The 21,329-nt window shown below is 24.1% G+C and overlaps 1 protein-coding gene and 1 long non-coding RNA gene across 2 annotated transcripts in view; one reads left to right on the top strand and one right to left on the bottom strand.

The window, feature by feature from the left end:
* Nucleotides 1–10,777, bottom strand: part of LOC127289040 (PTB domain-containing engulfment adapter protein 1-like) — a 31,731-nt gene extending 20,954 nt beyond the window's left edge. The window contains exon 1 of the mRNA XM_051316794.1: nucleotides 10,467–10,777. The gene's annotated coding sequence lies outside the window, so the exon portion shown is untranslated. The remainder of the gene's footprint in view (nucleotides 1–10,466) is intronic.
* Nucleotides 10,778–15,076: 4,299 nt separating this feature from the next.
* Nucleotides 15,077–15,848, top strand: LOC127289041 (uncharacterized). The gene is made up of 2 exons (XR_007844118.1): nucleotides 15,077–15,231; nucleotides 15,542–15,848. It is a non-coding gene; the product is annotated as an uncharacterized LOC127289041 (long non-coding RNA).
* Nucleotides 15,849–21,329: the final 5,481 nt, after the last annotated feature.

Genomic DNA, 21,329 nt, shown 5'->3' on the forward strand with positions numbered 1-21,329 from the left:
TTCACCAAAATTCAGAATTGAAATTAAAAAAAAAATTCAACTCTTGTGTTTTATATTGTCGACATCCATCTGAAGGTATTCTGTAAGTTAGACGACAAAAATTTTTTTTTAACCAAATTTACAGAAACTTAAAGTTGTGAGTATAATAGCCCCAACCGCGACTGGGGCTATTATACTCAGCAAAGTTTGTTTATTTCTAAAATATTCTTAACATTTTTTTTTTTATAAATTTTTAGCTATATGAAATCTTTTCTGCAGATAGACTAGATTACGATAAAAAACTAGAAAAATAAACAAAAATTTCAAGTTTTATTTGAAAGTTAAATATTGAAATTTTACTAAAATCTATATGTATCAAAATATATATCTTTTGTCAAAAAACAAAAAACGATTTTTTTTCGAAACAATTTTTTGTTCCTTTAACTGTTCACTGGGGTAAAAATTGAAATTTTTCAAAAATAATTCTCTTTAGAGAATGAAAACATTTTTCGAGTAGATTTTTATTTTTTTTTAATGATTTTTAAAATTTTCTAAATGTAAGTATTATTCTGGAGCAATATTTTCCTCTAGTTTGTGGGTCAAATCTTGATCGCTTTATCATGATGATGATGATAATGATGATAATAATGACTAAAAGAAGAGAAATTTTTTTTCTTTTTTTCTTTTTTAATGGGAAAAAAAGTCGTATTTAAATCAGTTTTAAAAATTTTTTTTTTTTTTATGAGAAAAAAAGTCTATTTAAATAACTGTATACATTAGTACTTGATAAGTCGACGCGATGGAAAGTAGAATGGAAGTTAATCGACAGTATGAAACAAAGGCTTATTTAACAGTGGCTAAGAGTGCCAACATTTTTCTATAACGGATGCGGTCAATTAGAAAATGACTCGTCGCACTTTCTCTCTATATTGTTGACTTTAAATCTTTCCTCGAATAACAATTTTTTTTCTGTTTATATAGAATATAATTATATATATATATATATATATATATTATAGTGTAAAATGATCTTTGCACCTTAAATTTAAGGGTAGAGTGGGCAACAATGGGTCACTTTTTTATAAATAGAGGAATGATGTGATCAGTGGACCACGTTTTGTTTTACGTGTATAACTTTTTTTTAATGTAAATAATTAGCTAACTTCACTACACCATTGGATAGGTAGTGAAGAAAACTACAAGTTACATGTATTTGGAATTTTTTTTTACTGTCATACACGAAAAAAAATCTTTATCTGGAACAGCGATATATTTCTCTAGATTAGCGAAAACTTTCGCTGTTTTAGTGAAACATATCGCTGTTCCAGTGAAACTTATTTCTGTTTCAGGTGAAGATTTTTTACAGTGTAGAAAAATTTTCTAAACTTTTTTTTTAAAAAAGTTTTTTTTCCGACTATTTTTTTTTTGGTAGTCATCAGTGGACCACCCTGGAAAAATCATCCTAAAACTTCTTAAAATTCATTAAAATTAAATATGGTCCACTCATGAGGACGTTCCACTACATTCGTCTAATATTTTACTTTAAAAAAATTTTAGTCACTTATTGAAATGCTAAAAAAAAAATTTCTCATCAAAAAGAATTTTTTAAATCACAAAACTTGCACAATATTAAATGTTCAATGTATATTTATATTTTTATCGACACGATTAATGAATTATTAATAATAATAATTTAATCTCCGGATATTGGCGCCACTCTATAGACGCGGTTATTCGATATAAGGTCAAATTACAATCAGTAAATGACAAAACTTCAATGTTAATTTAAAAAGTTTGTTAAAGCATCAAAAAAAAATTATAAATGAATTTTTTTTGAATTTTTGTTTTAATTAAATTGTCTTTTTTTTTAAATTTAAAACTCGATTTTTTTTTTAGAAAAATATTTTTTCATTTTTAATTCAATTCAATTTCCAAGTGCGACCGCGCAACAAACTTAGAGGTGCCCGTATTTGCTTAGTAGACTTTCGCCTTGGAGGAGGGAAACCATATAGTCATTAAATTCCGCGATGATCACAGAGAGCCAAGGCGTTCACCGTGAGCTATATATCATCGCAGTAGCAAAACAGTAAATACAAAAGATAAAATCATTTTTAGGAATAAAATTCGATTTAAATATTAGTTTTATAAAATTGAAATAAAAATAGTTTTTTTTTTAAACTGTAATTTTTTTATTAAATGCATCGACTTTTCTCTTATCAAGAATCACAAGGTTGTCCACTCATGAGGACGACGGTTCATTCATGACTGCACTCTCCTAGTTTCGAAAAAAATTTAATTATTAAAGGGTACAATTTTTGTAAATTTACAAAAATTCAATTTGTTAAATTGAAAATAAATTAAAATTTGGTTAAATTTTTACATATATAGTTCAAAAAAAATTTAATTACCCTAAACAGGGGCTATTATACTCAAAAAAACGCTAAATTACTGAGTGCTTCACAAAAATTCAGAATTTAAATAAAAACAAATTTCAACTCTTGTGTTTTATGTTTTGGACATCTGTTTGAAGGTATTTTTAAGTTAGGCGATAAAAAAAAATTTTTTTTACCAGATTTATAGAAATTTGAAGTGGTGAGTATAATAGCCCGAACTGTGAGTTGGGGCTATTATACTCAGCAAAGTTTGTTTATTTCTAAAATATTCTTAACATTTTTTTAATAAATTTTTAGCTATATGAAATCTTTTCTGCAGATAGTTAAAAAAAATATTATACAAAAAATACACTATAAACTTATTTAGCTTCTACAAAAAAATATTTCAAAAAATAATTAATTTAAAGAAGTGAGTATAATTACCCAGAGAATATTGATTTTTTTAGTTTTTCACACTTTTTTCTCTTAAAATACGCAATAAAAAGTTAGTGCATAACGTGTTTAATTAAAAACTGGTGCTGAGTATAATAGCCCCCTGGGGTGAGTAGAATAGCCCCGGTTGACGGTAAATTAAAAATATGATCAAATTTTTTAAATATATTTGAAAATAATTTAATCAAATTATTGGGTTAAATGAAAATTCGATGTTTTCGAATTTTTTTTTATTGAAATTTCAACGATTTTGGAACTCCAACTTTAAATTTGTATTTAATAATCCAGGATAAGTGAAAATTAATTGTATTATTAATATTTAATTTATTCGCAAAGAGAGAATGCGTTTTTTTTTTTTGGTGAGGATAAATTTTTTCGCGTCCTTGTTGCTTACAGACGATAAGTAAAAAAGATTGTACAGTTACTTCCGAGATAGCTTAAACACTGTATGTATAACGTTAGCATCCTCCTTCGCTGTGTATTTAATTAAGATTCCAAAATATACTCAAACCGAAGAAATATAAAAAAAAAACATCTTAAATTCAAATTATATTTTTTTTCAACAAATTTAAATTTTCACTTTTTCTTCTTAAAACTATTTCAAAAATTCGTAACTGTTTTATCTTTTATATTATTAACTCTGCATTTTCTTCTTCTTTTCTAATATAACTGAAATAGTTCCATAATTATTTGGTTTAGATATTGTTTTGCAAATGTTTGAAAATCGTTTAAAAAGTAAATTGGAAATTAAATTACAAACATATATATATATATAAATCTGTAGATTAGAAATAGTTTTAGAAATTTTTAGATGAAACTGGAATTTCTTTTTCTTCTTTCTTTAAAGTATTACGAGAGTTATTATGAATGATTCCGTAATAAAATAAGTAATTTAATTTATTATATTTCCGGGAATGCGGTATCCAGACAATAATAATCAGAAACAGCTTCTCACTAATAATAGTTATGTAAAAAAAAAAAAATTGTCTCTCTCTCGTTATTCCATGTCTACTTGCAGCGATGGAGAGTCTATATATACTGTCACATCATTATCTTAATTGTATTTACCGTCTTCAATTTCAGGAAAGTCATCTGAACGTAAAAACACTATTCAGTTTCAGAGGTTTTAAATTTCTTTTTTCTATTAAAGCTGATGACGTCTTTAATATATAATATATATATATGATGTCACTAACAATACCACTAGAATTACAAACTGTAAATATATTTTACTAAGATATTATATTTTTGCTTTTTGTTTCCTTTTTTTTTGTGCGGGTGCGATAATGAAAAAATCATTTAACCAACAATTAATATTTCTAAAATAGCTAAAATTTATAAAATAAAAAAAAATTATGTCAATACCTCAAATTCGTAATCAGAGACTCCAAAAACCCTCAAGTAACGAGTTTCAAGTAAATCCGATAAAATTTTTAAAAAATTGTCCGCCATATTGGATCCGCCATTTTGAATTTTTGAAAACTGACCTCAAATTCGTAATCAGCGACCCCAAAAACCCCCAAGTAACGAATTTCCAGTGAATCCGATAAAATTTTAAAAAATTTATCGGCCATATTGGATCCGCCATTTTTGAATTTTTGAAAATTGACCTTAAATTCGTAATCAGCGACCCCAAAAACCCCCGAGTAACGAGTTTCAATTAAATTCGATAAAATTTTTAAAAAATTTGTCCGCCATATTGGATCCGCCATTTTGAATTTCTGAAAATTGACCTCAAATTCGTAATCAGCTACCCCAAAAACCCCCGAGTAATGAATTTCCAGTGAATCCGATAAAATTTTTAAAAATTTATCGGCCATATTGGATCCGCCATTTTGAAATTTTGAAAACCGACCTCAAAATAGTAATGAGCGACCTCAAAAACCCCCGAGTAACGAATTTCAAATGAATCTGATAAATTTTTTGAAAAATTGTCCGCCATATTGCATCCGCCATTTTTAATTTTTGAAAATTGACCTCAAATTCGTAATCAGTGAAGCTGCGCAATAACATAATATGCAATTTAAACATGCGCAGGAGTATAATATGCAATTATAACATGCGCAACAGTATAAAACATGGAATTCCAATATGCGCAAATGTAGTATATATATATGCATTTTGGTCCTGCGCAAAAGAATGAAATACAATTTAGAGATGTGCAGTAGTGTAGCATGAAATTTAAACATGCGCAAAAGTATTCTATGCATTTTCAACATGCGCGAAAGAATAAAATACAATTTAGAGATGCGCAAAAATAAAATCTGCAATTATAACATGCGCAAGAGAATAAAACATTGAATTCCAACATGTGCAAAAGTATTCTATGCATTTTGGACCTGCGCAAAAGCATAATAAGTAATTTATATATGCGCAGTAGTGTAGTATGAAATTTTAAACATGCGCAACAATATTCTATACATTTTGGACCTATACGCAAAACAATAAGATACAATTTAGAGATGTGCAATAGTGTAGCATGAAATTTAAACATGCGCAAAAGTATTCTATGCATTTTCAATATGCGCGAAAGAATAAAATACAATTTAGAGATGCGCAAATGTATAATATGCAATTATAACATGCGCAAGAGAATAAAACATTGTATTCAAATATGCGCAAAAGCATAATAAGTAATTTACATATGCGCAGTAGTGTAGTATGAAATTTTAAACATGCGCAATAGTATTCTATACATTTTGAACCTGCGCAAAAGCATAATATTCAATTAAAACATGCGCAAGAGAATAAAACATTGAATTCCAACATGCGCAATAGTATTCTATACATTTTGGACCTGCGCAAAAGCATAATATTCAATTAAAACATGCGCAAGAGAATAAAACATTGAATTCCAACATGCGCAATAGTATTCTATGCATTTTGGACCTGCGCAAAAGCATAATATTCAATTAAAACATGCGCAAGAGAATAAAACATTGAATTCCAACATGCGCAATAGTATTCTATGCATTTTGGACCTGCGCAAAAGCATAATATTCAATTAAAACATGCGCAAGAGAATAAAACATTGAATTCCAACATGCGCAATAGTATTCTATGCATTTTGGACCTGCGCAAAAGCATAATATTCAATTAAAACATGCGCAAAAGAATACAGTTTCGTATTCCAACATGCGCAATAGTATTCTATGCATTTTGGACCTGCGCAAAAGCATAATAAGTAATTTACATATGCGCAGTAGTGTAGTATGAAATTTTAAACATGCGCAACAGTATTCTATACATTTTGGACCTGCGCAAAAGCATAATATACAATTAAAACATGCGCAAAAGAATAAAGTTTCGTATTCCAACATGCGCAATAGTATTCTATGCATTTTGGACCTACGCAAAACAATAAGATACAATTTAGAGATGTGCAGTAGTATAATTTACAAAATTTAGACATGCGCAATAGCATAATATACAATTAAAACATGCGCATTTGTACTGTATGCAACTTAAATATCCAAAATAAAATAATTATTCCTCATATAAATGTAAAAAAATATTTTTTTTAATGAAAGTTTTTTCGCAATTGAAATTCATCAAATGAAATAAAACTGTTTTTTTTGTTATAAGGAACAAAGAAAGATCACAATAATAATAATAATATATAACGCGTCAGTGACACACAGTCACTCTCTTTGCGGTGAAATAAAAAGGAAGTGCGGTGATTCTACATTTTAAACGTGATACGAATTATGGGGGCATGAAGTAGGTTGTGTTGTTTTAAAGGTTCATAAGGAGAGGTTTCAAGCGTGACCAATTCTTGAGACTTGAACTATACTTTTGAATTCAAGCAGTTTGCCTTTCACGCGTACGTATAATTTTTTTTTTTTTTTTTTTTTTCTTTTTTTTGAGAGCCAAGAAAAAAAATGATCATAATTTTCTTTCTATTTATCTATCTCTTCAGTTTCAGTTCGAGATCCTTTCACGGTTCACGTCCGGCGAGCGGATATTAATTTTCCAGAAAAACACCTTTCGCGAGAAAGGAGTGAGATGTATATATATATATATATACTTATACTTTCCACTCTTTTGCGTTCACTTATTTCGGTTTTTCTCAACTTATATATATATATTTATATTATATTCAACGGCACTTTTCTTTTTCTGTCGAAAATAATTTTTTATATCCGATGCGTATAATTATTTTAAAACTACTATTTTTGAAAATTAATAGAAAATCTCAACTATTTCATTTCCCTTTCAATTAAATAATTATGTGAAAATAATTCCTGTCAGGTTATAAATTGAATTTGAAATTCATTTAGTTTTATATTTTATTACTTGATTATTTATTATTATATTATTATTGTTATTATTTATTAACATATATTATTATATTATTATCATTATTTTCTTTGAAATTAATTTAATTATTTAATTAATTAATATTAAACAAATATTTATTGGATTTAATAGAAAAAAAATTTTTAAACTAAGAAAATAGAAGAATCGAAATGTTTAATAATTAAAAATAAAAGTCAAAGCATATTTTAGTATATCAATATGAAATTGATTTTTTTTTTTTCATTAAATTTTTATTATTATTGCTTAAATAAAATTCTCTATATTAGAGTTGTATATTATATGATTATTTGAATTGATACACATGAATGAGAATAATTGGAAGCAAAATAATATCCATGAACGTTAAATATAAATTCGAGTTTGATTCAATTGAGAGAACAAGAATAACTCTTGTTAAAAAGAGAGAAAGAGACCACTTGAAAGATGTCCCTTAAATAGTTCAGCAAAGGACAACTTCTCTCTGAAATGATAAATTGCAATATACTTATTGCCTCAATTGCACATTTTATTATTATTTATTTTTTTTTTTTTCATTTACTTTTTGTTCATTTATAAGAAACGATTATTTTATTTTAAAAAATACTATACATATATAATTTTAAAACCAAATAATTATTTTTAAACATGCAATCAAATTTTTATAATAGGAGAGAAATATAAATTTTATTTGATTGAAAAATAACTGGATATGTTTAATTAGAAAATAACTGTTTTAATAAAATAGAAAAAAAGGAATAATTTTTCAATAAAAAAAATAATTTTTCAATAAAAAGAAAAGTTTTTCAATAAAAAAAAAATAATTTTTCCATAAAAAAGAGAGAATAATTTTTTTATCAAAAAATAATTTTTTATAAAAATAATAATTGTATATAGGTATTGAAATTAATGGATAAATTTTTTAATCGAAAATAAGTTTTGAATGAAAATTAAATTAATAGAAAATTTTTTTTTATATTATTAATTTTTATACTAAAAAAAAATATTTTTAATGATTTTTTTTAAATAACTTTCGTTACTAAAAAAAAATAATGTTACAATGATTTTTGAAAATAATTTTTCAATAAAAGATAATAATAATTCTTTGAAATAAATAATAATTGTATTTTATGAAAATAATTTTTGAATCAAAAATAAACTTTTGAATGAAAATTATAATATTTCATAAAAAACAGTTTTTCTTTTTTATTTATAATTTTTATACTGAAAAAATAATATTTTAATGATTTTTTTTAATAATTTTTACATATAAAAAATATTTTTTGTATAAATTATTTTCTCTATTTTAATACAGTAAATTTTAATTTCGAAATCTAGTCTTTCAATCACAAAAAAAAAAAAATTAATTTTTTTGAATAAAATGTAAAATGAAAAATAAATTTTAAAGTTTTCAAAAAAATTGAAAAAATATATAATAATTTAATTTTTTATTTTATATTTTATTATTATTAATATTATTATTATTATTGTTATTATTATTTTATTGTTAAAATAATTTTTTTAGGATATTCTGGATAAAATTTTTTATTACATTACGTTACACACAACGTATTTTTTCATTAATTTTTTTGTTAGGTATACTGTTCATTCTTGTTGTTTCTTTGTTTTTTTGTTTTATTTTATTTTTTTTATTATTTTATTGTTCTTTTTCTTAATTTTGTGTTTCATTTATTATTTTTTTCATTTTTTGTTTATTTTTTTTGTCATTCTTTCTTTACTTTTTTTTTAATTTCTTGTTATTAATAATTACAAAATAAAGAAGTAAATATTATTGTTATTATTATGTAATTTTTATTATTGTTATTATTATTATTTCATTCATTTTGCTTATTGCAAAAGCATTGTTGATTAATTTCCTGACAAGACTGAAAAAAAAACATATTTTGCATTGACGACAAAAAAAAATTTTTTTTTTGTCTCAACCAAAATTTCCGTTAGTTTCAAAATGATATAATTTTTTTTGTGAATTGAAATAAAATTTTTTAATTTTCAAAATTTAGTAGAAATTTTTTTTTTGCAACTTAAAAAGTTTATTGGGTTCAATGTTAGTAAAAGTGACCACTTTTTTTTTTGTTATTGTCAATATTATAATTTTTTTTTTTCAATTATTTTATTTATTACTTTTGTTTCGTCCTTTTTTTATAATCGTTTTTTTTATCTGTTTTATTTTTCTAATATTGTTTATTTTCACTGTTTGTTTACTTTTAGTGCTTTTTTTTTATTTTTGTTTGCTTTTAGTACTTTTTTTTTCATTTGTTTTATTGTTATTTTTCATTTTTCTTTGTTTTATTGTTTTTTCACGTTTTTTAAAAATATTTCTTTCATTATTTTTATTATTTATTTTTTTTCATTCTTTGTTTATTTTTTACTTTTTTTTTCATTTTTTGTGTTCGTTTATTAATATTTTTGAATGAACTACTAAAAAATATGTGGATATTTTTTTTATCTAATTTTCATTAAAAGGGGCGGATATTAACGCGCGTTTAGATACGAAAAAATATTTTATTAACTCTTTAAATTCGATTTACTTTAAAAAAAAAATCGTTGTATTAATGTTTTTAAATAAATTTAAACAAATAATTTTTTGAAACAAAATTTCTAACAAAAATTTGAATGAAATTTGATTACTAAAATTTTGAATTTAAATTTATTTACCAATCAAAATTAGTAAAAATTTCTACTAATTTTTAGTTATTGAAAATTTACTAAATAAATAAATTATTTACTAAACAATTTTAGTAAAAAAAATATTACTAAATAGTAATATTTTACTAAATAGTAAAAATTTTTACTAATTTTTAGTTAATAAAAATTTACTAAATAAATAAATAAATTATTCACTAAACAATTTTAGTAAAAAAAATATTACTAAATAGTAATATTTTACTAAATAGTAAAAATTTCTACTGATTTAAATTTAGTGAACGAATTCTATTTCAAATTTAGTGAGATACAGATCAAAATAAACAAAAAAAAAAAAAAAGTTTAAATCAATTCATGAAACAGTTATCAAAATTAGATACAATTTGTCAAATTATTATTATCCCTAATTGTAAATAGTTAACGTAACAAAAATCAGGTAATTCATAATTAGAACATTGAAATAAAAAACACAAATTGTTTTCTTTTTTTTCAAATTGTTCCCAAGTTTTTTTGTGTGTATAACAAAGAGGTCAGTGGGTATCACGTGATCAGTACAATTTTAGACCTAAATCCTGACTTCCTTTCAGATTTTATTGTTCGATAATCCCCCAGAAAAACTTTCACTTGTTAAACTATCATTATCAAAAGATTTTTTTTTTAAAAAAAAAGAAAAACATTTTTTGAAATATAGTGAAAACTCACCAAAATTATAAATTTTCGATGAATAATAATAATAATAATAATTTTTCGAGTAGAAAACACACAAAAAAAACAATCCACTAGTTTTTTTTTTGGGGCAAATTTACACAAAAGACATTGCCTTGGCACTGCACTCTTATATAAAAATATTTGAGTTCTCACTATACACAAAAAAATCCTTTTTTTTTGTCTTCTTTCCTTGACGGAAATGAAGCAGAAAAATGGAGACCGTGTCTTTTGAAAAATTGAATACGAGCCAGTCGGTGGCTCACGGTGTACTGACAACGTGAAATTCGTGCCGCTTCGATGCGATGTTTCTCTCTGTTCACAAGTTGTGTTGAGTGAAATACTCACTCGACTTTGCTTGCGGTAGAAGAAAGAAAGAGAGAGAGAAAGAATAATGTGTATATGTATATATATATATATACGAGGTGAGACGATGGTATTGGAGACTCAAAGGATCTGGTTAAGTCTCAAAAGAAAGGAAGAAGAAAGAAAAAAAAGAAGAAAATTAAAAAAAAAACAGTAACTACATATATATTACCATGGGCTCTATATGCAACCGAATAAACACATTGTCCTTGAAATAAATCGAAAAAAAAATTTTTTTAAATCTATTTTTAAAATACTATTGATGTTTCTAATTTTTTTTAAAAATTGTATCCAAATTGGATCCGCCATTTTGAATTTTGCAAAACTGACATTAAATTCGTAATCAACGACCCCAAAAACCCCCGGTTAACGAATTTCAAGTGATTCGAATCAATTTTTTAAATATACGCCATTTTGGATCCACCATATTGGATTTACCATAGCGAATCTACCATTTTTAATTCGTAAAATCTAATCATTTTTCAAGTAATTTATTTATTTTTTTTTTAAGTATCCTCAAAAACCATAAAGTAACGACTTTCAAGCAAATTCAACTGATTTTAAAATTATTTTCCTTCATATCGAATTTGCCATTTTGAATTTTGCAAAAATAATACCAGATTCGTAATCAGCGACCCCAAAAACTCCCCGGGTAACAAGTTTCAAGTGAATCGAATCAATTTTTAAAATATCCGCCATATTGGATCCGCCATATTGGATTTACCAATTTTAATTCGAAAAATCGAATCTATTGTTAAGTAATTTATTAATTTTTTTATAAGTAATATCAAAAATCATAAATTAACGAATTTTAAGCGAATTTAACTAATTTGAAAATTATTTTCCTTCATAGCGGATCCGCCATTTTGAATTTTACTAAACTAACACCAGATTCGTAATCAGCGACTCCGAAAACCCCCGAGTACCAAATTTCAAATGAATCGAATCAATTTTTAAAATATCCGCCATATTGGATCCGCCATATTGGATTTACCATAATGGATCTACCAATTTTAATTCGAAAAATCGAATCTATTGTTAAGTAATTTATTAATTTTTTTTATAAGTAACATCAAAAATCATAAATTAACGAATTTTAAGCGAATTTAACTAATTTGAAAATTATTTTCCTTCATAGCGGATCCGCCATTTTGAATTTTACTAAACTAACACCAGATTCGTAATCAGCGACTCCGAAAACCCCCGAGTACCAAATTTCAAATGAATCGAATCAATTTTTAAAATATCCGCCATATTGGATCCGCCATATTGGATTTACCATAATGGATCTACCAATTTTAATTCGAAAAATCGAATCTATTGTTAAGTAATTTATTAATTTTTTTTATAAGTAACATCAAAAATCATAAATTAACGAATTTTAAGCGAATTTAACTAATTTGAAAATTATTTTCCTTCATAGCGGATCCGCCATTTTGAATTTTACTAAACTAACACCAAATTTGTAATCAGCGACTCCGAAAACCCCCGAGTACCAAGTTTCAAGTAAATCGAATTAATTTTTAAAATATCCTCTATTTTTGATCCGCCATATTGGATCTACGGTCAGAGTTTCAATTACGCCTCAAAATATGTATGAAAAAATTATATTTTTTTAAATTACAAAAAAATAACGAACCACAACTTTTGAATTCTGACCATGGATTCGGATTCAGCAACTCAAAAGAATAAAAAAATCTGAATCCATTAAATAGTCTAGTCTATAGCGGACAAAAAATTATTATTATTTTTTGCAGAACTGTGTGTAATTATTGTATCTTCAAATTACTATTTTTTTTTGTAAAAACAGAAATATAATTATTTTCTCAATACGAAGTTAACATTTTTTATTACCATATACCAGCAGTCGGTAATGAAGAATCTCTGTTTTGCGTAATATTTATAGAAATTGTGGTGTAACATAATCTCAAATTTTCACTATTTTATTTGTCATTTGGCAACGTTGCATTATTTTTAAATGTAAAAAAAAACTATTTTAGTTATAATTTTTTTTTTAATTTCCATTTATTTAATATAAAAAGATTTAATTAAATTCAAAGAATTTTGACGAAAATGGTATAATACTAATCGCAGTATTTAATCAAGGAAATGGAATTTTCACATTTTTATAACATGAAAATGTAACTAACTGACGTCAAATTATTGATTATGAACTCAATAAATTTAAATTAGTCGCAGTTTTCAAAAAATACAAAATTATGGATTTTCAAAAAAAAAAAATAAGATTACTATAAAACTTTGTATTTAAGCATTTTTTTAGTTTTTAATCACAAATGTAGTCATTTTTTAAAAATTCAATAAAGCGAATCCAATATCACGAAATTAAAAAAATAGATTTTTTTATGAAATTTGTTCATTCATTTATAATTATAAATTTTTTATTTAAATACAAATTATTATCGTTATTACTATTATAGTATTATTATTATTACTCTTTTTCATATTTTACGGTTACTGTTACTGTTACTGTTACTGTTACTGTTACTGTTACTGTTACTGTTACTGTTACTGTTACTGTTACTGTTACTGTTACTGTTACTGTTACTGTTACTGTTACTGTTACTGTTACTGTTACTGTTTCCGTTACCCTTACCGTTACTGTTACTGTAAATGTTACTGTAAATGTTACTGTTACTGTTACTGTTACTGTTACTGTTACTGTTACTGTTACTGTTACTGTTTCCGTTACCCTTACCGTTACTGTTACTGTAAATGTTACTGTAAATGTTACTGTTACTGTTACTGTTACTGTTATTGTTATTGTTATTGTTATTGTTATTGTTATTGTTATTGTTATTGTTATTGTTATTGTTATTGTTATTGTTATTGTTATTGTTATTGTTATTGTTATTGTTATTGTTATTGTTATTGTTATTGTTATTGTTATTGTTATTGTTATTGTTATTGTTATTGTTACCGTTACCGTTACCGTTACCGTTACTGTTGTTTTTAAAAATTAATTTTAATTAATTATTAAAACGTATATAAAAAGATGAAAATTTGTATTAAAAATCATGAATGATACAATATTAAAATAATAAAATGTTTACTAATACGAAAAATGAGAAAAAATGAGCCATTCTTTGCATTGAGAACCCTTCTGAGAAATCAGCTGTTCATTCAAGTTCAAGGTCACTATTCGGACCGTTTCGTATTATATTTCTCGAGTTTTGCAGTATTCAAATTTATACATATAAATATATTGCGAAACTCTTGGACCAAGTTTATAATTATAAAGGTTCACAAAAATTTCATAATAAATTCCAACAAGTAATAACAATATTATAACATTATTATAATATAAATATAACAAAATTATACATAATATAATAAATTATTATAATTTTTTTTTATTTATTAAAAAAAAAATTAATTATAGTTGTGATTAAAAAATTACAAAAATTAATTTACGATAATTTTTTTTTAAAAAAAGATGATACAATAATATATTACGATTAAGAATTTCTATAACAAAAAAAGCCGGTGTATATTGAAATAAATAAATGAAAAATTTACATTTTTTTAATTATAGAAAAAAAAATTTGTTCTTATAATTAGTGAAATTTTCCCATAAGTTTCTAAAGTCTTTGATAAAGGGTGAGTGTTATTTATTTGTTTATGTTTTGTAAAATTACGATTATCTAAAAAAAAATTCCCCAAAACTAAATTATACTTCCATCAGTACTGGGCAATTCCCTTCGCAAAATTCCAAATACTGTAAAAAAAAAATTAAGTTTCATGCTGGGTCTTTCCGAATAAAGTATAAGATAAATATTTCACTTACCTACAGTCCCTTCGAAAATTTTAATGCTTCAATAAAAAAAAAAGATACTAAAAAACGTTATTATTATTATTATTATTTTTAAAGAAAATTTTTTATTTCTTAATTAATATTAAAATGAGTTTAAAAAAAAATTATATTTAGCAAAAAATGTCAATTTTTTCTAATATGCTTATTGCATATTAATTAATTATTAAATATTTAAAAAAAATATATATATTTTTTTTTATTTAAAAACATAATTTATTTTTTTTGCAAATTAATTATTATATAAAAATAATTGAAAAATTAAACTTTTGTCAGGGAAAGTTGTCAATGAGATAATTTAGTATAATTATTTTTAACTCTTATACTTATGGGAGATAAATTTGAACGTAATAAAGAAATTCAATGTAAATGTATTGATAAAGAATTGTTTAAGACCAATATATAAATTAAACTCTTCATAATAGTTTACTGCATTTATTCATTGACTACATTAGAGTTGTGAACATTAAAAAAAAAAAATAAATAAAAATACACACATCATGAAGTTTTTTGGTTTTCTTTTAATTCTTGTCTTTTTTTTTGTCAGCGTACAATCAAGAAGAATAAGTAAGTTTTTACATTTTTATTTTTAATTTACATTTTTAATAATTATTTTCATAATCTTTTTACACATTTAATTAATTAATTATTATTTTAAATAATTTATTTATAGGTAAATAAAATAATTTATATCTTAAGTAATTTAAAAAAATATAATTTTTTATAATTAAAATTTCAATGAAATTCTTAAAACTAATGTTAAAATTTAACGTAGGTGAGATTTTGTTAATTTTATACATCAGTGATAGTAAGAATTTTAATTTTTTAATAACAAATAATTGTAATAAAATAATTACAATTTTCTTCTTTGATTTAGATGAATTTCCAACGGATCGTTTTAAAGACAAAACTATGTCACCGGAAGAACCACTAAAGATCGTGGGAGAATATTTAAAAAAAGAGATAGATAATATACATGAAGAGATGACCAATGTAGAAAATATTTTAAAACAATTCAACTTTTAAAACAATTAGGTTTTTAAATATAAAAGAGAGATACACTTTAGGTACTTCAAATTTGGAATACTTGAAAGCGCCACTGGTATTATTCCAAAAATTATGTATTTTATAATTAATGACAAAAATTATTAAATAAATAAACTATATTTTTATGTAAAAAGAAATTATTTCTTTCCATTTTTATTTATTTCCTTTATTTGAGTTAATTTTGTATAAATAATTTATAAAATACCTAAGAAGAGGAACAAAAGACTGCCTAAAAATTCGCGATATTCTGGTGAACTACGAGTAAAACTCGTGTTCTAATTATACGAAGAGTAAAACTCTAAGTATATCTAAAACGGAGATTAAAAACGTCGAAAAGAACGGAATGGTCTATTTCAAACTGCGGGAATACAATATTTCTTTATTATACATTTGTTACGTTACTTTACATCTTGATACGTTAATTTACAATTCGTTACTATACACTATATACACACAAAACCGATATAATGTTCGACGGGTAAAACCCGACGAACGAGAGTAAAACTCTCTACAAAGATTCTCGGAGTAAAACTCCTAGTCAGGTGGGTAAGACCCACTCGGACTCCGTGTAGCACGGGAGTGACTGTCCTTTTTGACTTTGAAAACCATATTTATTTATCATTGAAAGTTGTACATTAAAGTTATACAAAAATTTCTTAATTCTAAGATATATATTCAGCGCCTGTTATTTTAAGTAACTTATCTGAATGTTTCTTTATTTTATTAAAGTTTATATATATTTAATAATATTTGTATATTCTTTGTTTGGGTAAAAAGGTAGAATAATTCAAAAACCCCATTTGAAGAGTGACTGTCCTCAGCGAGAGCGCAGCTTATATAGCCGATCGGTGGGCTGGGCGCATGTGAGTGAGCTTTGGCGATGCGGCCCGCGCGGCGAAATCGGGTACTACGTCTTTGTGCTCCGCGGTCGGTAACATGTTTATCGACGCGCGATAATATTTAGTACAAATATTTACCGGCCGATTTCTAATTATTATTACATTTTATTTAATAATTATTTATATATCTGTTATACAAGGTCCAGATTTTCTTTCCTCCCGCTACGTCATCAACTTTCCTCCCTAGAGAAGAAAATTGATTATCTAGCGTGAAGAAAGTGGACAAATGAGATCTCGTCTGCCATTGGCTACTTTCGAAGCTCTACAGAGCTGTAGAAAGTGCAGTTTTTGTTATGGGCGGTGTGAAAAATATTTTTTTTACTTTTGATTCATATATTTTCCTTAATATTTATTTGCGAATATATTTTTGAAATTTATTTACCCAATATTTTGAGAGAGAAATTAAATTACATTCATTAAATTAAAAAGAAATACAAAAAAATATTTTCTAACCTACAAAAATTTTTTAATACATACATTAAGATGTTTGAATTTAGGAAAATTTTTGAATTTTAAAATTGCTACTTATCGACGATTATTATCAATTTTGATGACTTTTTGATTTTAATCTCATTTATACCTTTACTTTTTGAACTTCGCTGGTATTTATTTAGGAAGATCGTTTTGTTTACTTTTCGTCAAAAATACTCGTGTCACATACGAAATTTCCCGATGTTGTCAAGTACTGCTGGAGTCATAAAGCGACCATTAAAATTTGGAAAAAAGTAGCTTCAATAATAAACAATTACAATTTTTCTTCTAATTTTTGGGAAAGTGTAATTTAATAATTAAATTAACAAATTCTAAATATTAATTTAATAATTACTATTAATTAATCTGTTACATTTATATTTATACATAAAAATGATCTTTGGATTCTGTGTTGATATGTAAACGTGGGAGCTGGGATGTTAGAGGAGAGAGATTCGGGGGAATAAATACGAGAGGAGGAACGGGAGAATGGTGGTACCAGCCACGACCGAGGACCGAGCATTCTCTGTCCTTCTCCGCAGTCAACTGCAGCCCCCTCCTTCACCAATCCCACACACTATCATACAGCAACCGACCAAACCACGACAGGAGCACGGAACTTCACAGATTAGTTACAGAGGATTTTAAACAAAAAAAAAAAAAATTTTTGTATACGCAGCCTCCATTATTACTATCTATCGATAGTGCATCATTTTATTTGCAAAAATTATCTTTCCCTTTCAATGAATATAGATAAAATACAATCTCCATCTTTTATTTCAGTTTTGTTTGCATTTTACACATATATATTTATATTTGTCTCTAAATTGTTGTGAAACCTGATTTTGTTGACTCATCAAGTATTCATTTCTTGGAAAATTTTTGAGGATACACTTTCTCAGTTTTTTTTCATTTATTTTAATTTATTATTTTTGTCTCATTTTTTTCAAGATTAAATAATAATTTCCGGAAAAATTTATTACATAAAAAAAATAATTTAATTATTATTGTAGAGATATTTATTAATTTGCGACGTCGAAAAAGTACTCATGAAGCTACAAGTTGATTAAATCAATTATTGATAAAAGGTTTCAATATGGCTGTGTGGTCTACGTATCCGATTTAGGTTCCTAGGGTTCAGGGTTCGATTCCCCTCGCAGGCAACATTTTTATATCTTATTCTTAGTGTTTTATTTATAGCATACATTAATAATATAAAAAAATTAACAAATAAAAATAGAAGATACTCTTTATAAAGTATCTAATTAATACATAATTTTAAGTTTCCTGGACAGTAAAAAATATTTGTTAAATTTTCTAATAAATTATAATTTGAAAAATTTTTATTTTCAGTGCCTATAAAAAATTATTTAAAAAAATTTTTTCCTATCTCCAGTTAAAGTAATAGATACTTTTTTTTTAGGTTTTTAATGAGAAATAATTTTTTTTTAGTTATTTTTTTTCCAAGAAAAGAAAGATTGAAACTAATATTTATAAGATAATGGTGAACATAAAAAAGAATATGACCTAGATTTAGTTTTTCACAATGGAAAAAGTATAGTTAATTTTGTTCAAGGTGTTTCAAAGGTAAGTATGTAGTTACAAAAATCCGGTTCAAGTCGTCAACATATTAACAATTTAAAAAAAAAAATCTGGAGATATTTTTAACTTTTGAGAGTGAAAACCAAATCATTTATTTTTTTTATCAAATGCTGAGGTCAATATAACACTATATTTATTAAATCCGGTGGGTGTTACCGTGACCTTGATAGTAGCACAAAAAATTAATTAAAGAAACATGAAACATATTAAATGATTTTTTAATTTTATTTTTTATTCTATTTTTATGAAATAAAATTTTAAAAATTGAAACTTCTTTAAATTAAAAGAAAATTTTCTTTAAATCAAAAAAAAAGTACTTTAAAAAAAGAATGAAAAAAATAATATCAATATCAATATTAAATAAATAAAAAATTTTTTTAAAATAAAAAAAATTTTCAAAAAATAGTAGTCAAAATTTTTTAATATATATACGCATAAAGAATTAATTTTGCGTGAGAGAAAAATTAAAATTTTCCTCAGCTATATCTAATGAAAATCAATATAGAAAATTTATGAGAAAATGTTGTGTCCTGTATAGTCGAAGGTAAAAAAAAATCGCTATTCCATAAATTGAAAATACATAATGTAAACTTACATTATCCATAAGCTACATCTCCTTCTATATTTTCTTTTATCTTTAGTTATTATCTTGACGCGCATAAAAAATACTGTATGGTGAACGCACTGAATTTATTGAGTAAGACTTGGGTGAAAAAAAAAAATAAAATAAACAGACAACTTTTATTGCAAAGACTACGCGTCCTAGAAATTAAAAATCATAAATTGAGACAAGAGTTCATAAATAATTATATGTTTGTTGAAAAAAAAGTTCACGAAAATGAATGAAAAAAAAAAATTTGAATTTTTCCCAACATATTTTTATAAATTAAATTAAAAAAAATTATAAAATTTTAATACATTTCAAAATACATTTTTAAAAACTGATAATAACTTTAGGAGTATTAGTAAATATTAAAAAAGAAATTTTGAAATTTATTGAAAATTTTATTTGAAATTTAAAATCAAAATTAAAAAAAATAAAAAGGAGAAAAATTAATTTTTTTTTTTAATTTCAAGAACTGCAAAACTACGAAGTTTCAAAAAATTTCACCAAATCATTTTTCAATGCAAATACAGTAAAAAATAAAATAATAATAATAATGTGACAATTGCACTTAAAAATTTAAAGATATCAAAGGAGATGAACTTGGATGAATTCACATCTGTTTTAAGATTGTATAGGTATATATGATTCATCAACGACTTTGTAAACCGGTTTTTTTTTTCGCTCAACTCAATTCTCCTCATTCATTATACAATCAAATATCTGATGAGTTGCACAATATAATGTTTTGATACTTAATTTTGTTCAATTGTTGAAGTATCCAAAACATTCTTTAAAAACCTTTATATTAAAATTATAAACATACTAGCAAAATTACACGCGCACGTCCAACTTTAAATGCACTGGCTGTTTTAAAATAATAATAATAATATTAATAATAATTCTGCATCAGTGGAGTAATAAATTAATAATAGGTATATTTCTAATTTTCACGTTATCATTTATTTATACACAGAAAAAAATGAGTTTGATGTTATAAAAAATATTTAAAAATTTTGAAAAAATAAAACCTAAAAAAAACTTTGTAATGTTTTAAACTTTAAACTTAAATTAAAAATTAAAATTAAATTGAAAATTTTTTAAAAAAGCAAACTATTTTTATATTGTTTACAGATAAAAAATATAACAATTTAATAATTAATAATAAAAGCAAATTAATAATAATGAATAATGAAAAAATAATGAAAGAAATAATAATTATAAGTTAAAATGTTCTAAATATCTGTAATAATTATTATATATTTAAAAAAATGTAAATATAATATAATACATTTATAAATAATAATAAAAATTATATTATAATTGAAACTTTTTTTTTTATAAATACCAAGTAGGAAATATACTGGTGCTGCACACAATGAACAATATTTTTTTTTACTATAAACTGTCACTTAGTATATGACTTAATTAATGACGATGAATAAAAATATCCGTTGCGTTAACCATAAAATATTACGAAATCAAGAATTGTCAAAATTTTAGAAAAACAAAAGGAACAAAATACGACTAACTTCAAGTGTGGACAGACGGAATGAATGAATACGGAAATTATTATAGTTAAAACTAGCAAAATTAAACGCGCGAAATTAGGAATGTAATTGTTTATTATAAAGAAATTAAAATTAATATTATCAATAATATTTTTAATTTATTATAATATTATTACATTGTTAATAATAATAATGAAAATTATATTTTTATATAATTAATTTTTAATAGAATTGAGACGAAGCTGAAGTACGCAACATTTATCAAAAAAAACATTTTTTTAAAAAAGTTAAATATTACGTCTAAATTACATATATTTAACATAGGCGGAATAGTTATTTGAAGAATGCTTTAATATGTAATTTAGGCTTAATATACAACTTTTAAAAAAAATTTCTTGGTAAACGTTGTGTACTTCAGCTTCTTGAATTAAATTCTATTTAAATATTTAACGTAATCAATTTTTTTTAAATTTAATTTAATTTTTTTTCTGAATCATCTTCTTTTTCTTCTATTTTATTTATTTTTTTAAC

The sequence above is a fragment of the Leptopilina boulardi genome, unplaced genomic scaffold (assembly GCF_019393585.1).
Source record: "Leptopilina boulardi isolate dan_hultmark-lab unplaced genomic scaffold, ZJU_Lbou_2.1 LbouV2_399, whole genome shotgun sequence".
Classification (NCBI taxonomy): Eukaryota; Metazoa; Arthropoda; class Insecta; order Hymenoptera; family Figitidae; genus Leptopilina; species Leptopilina boulardi.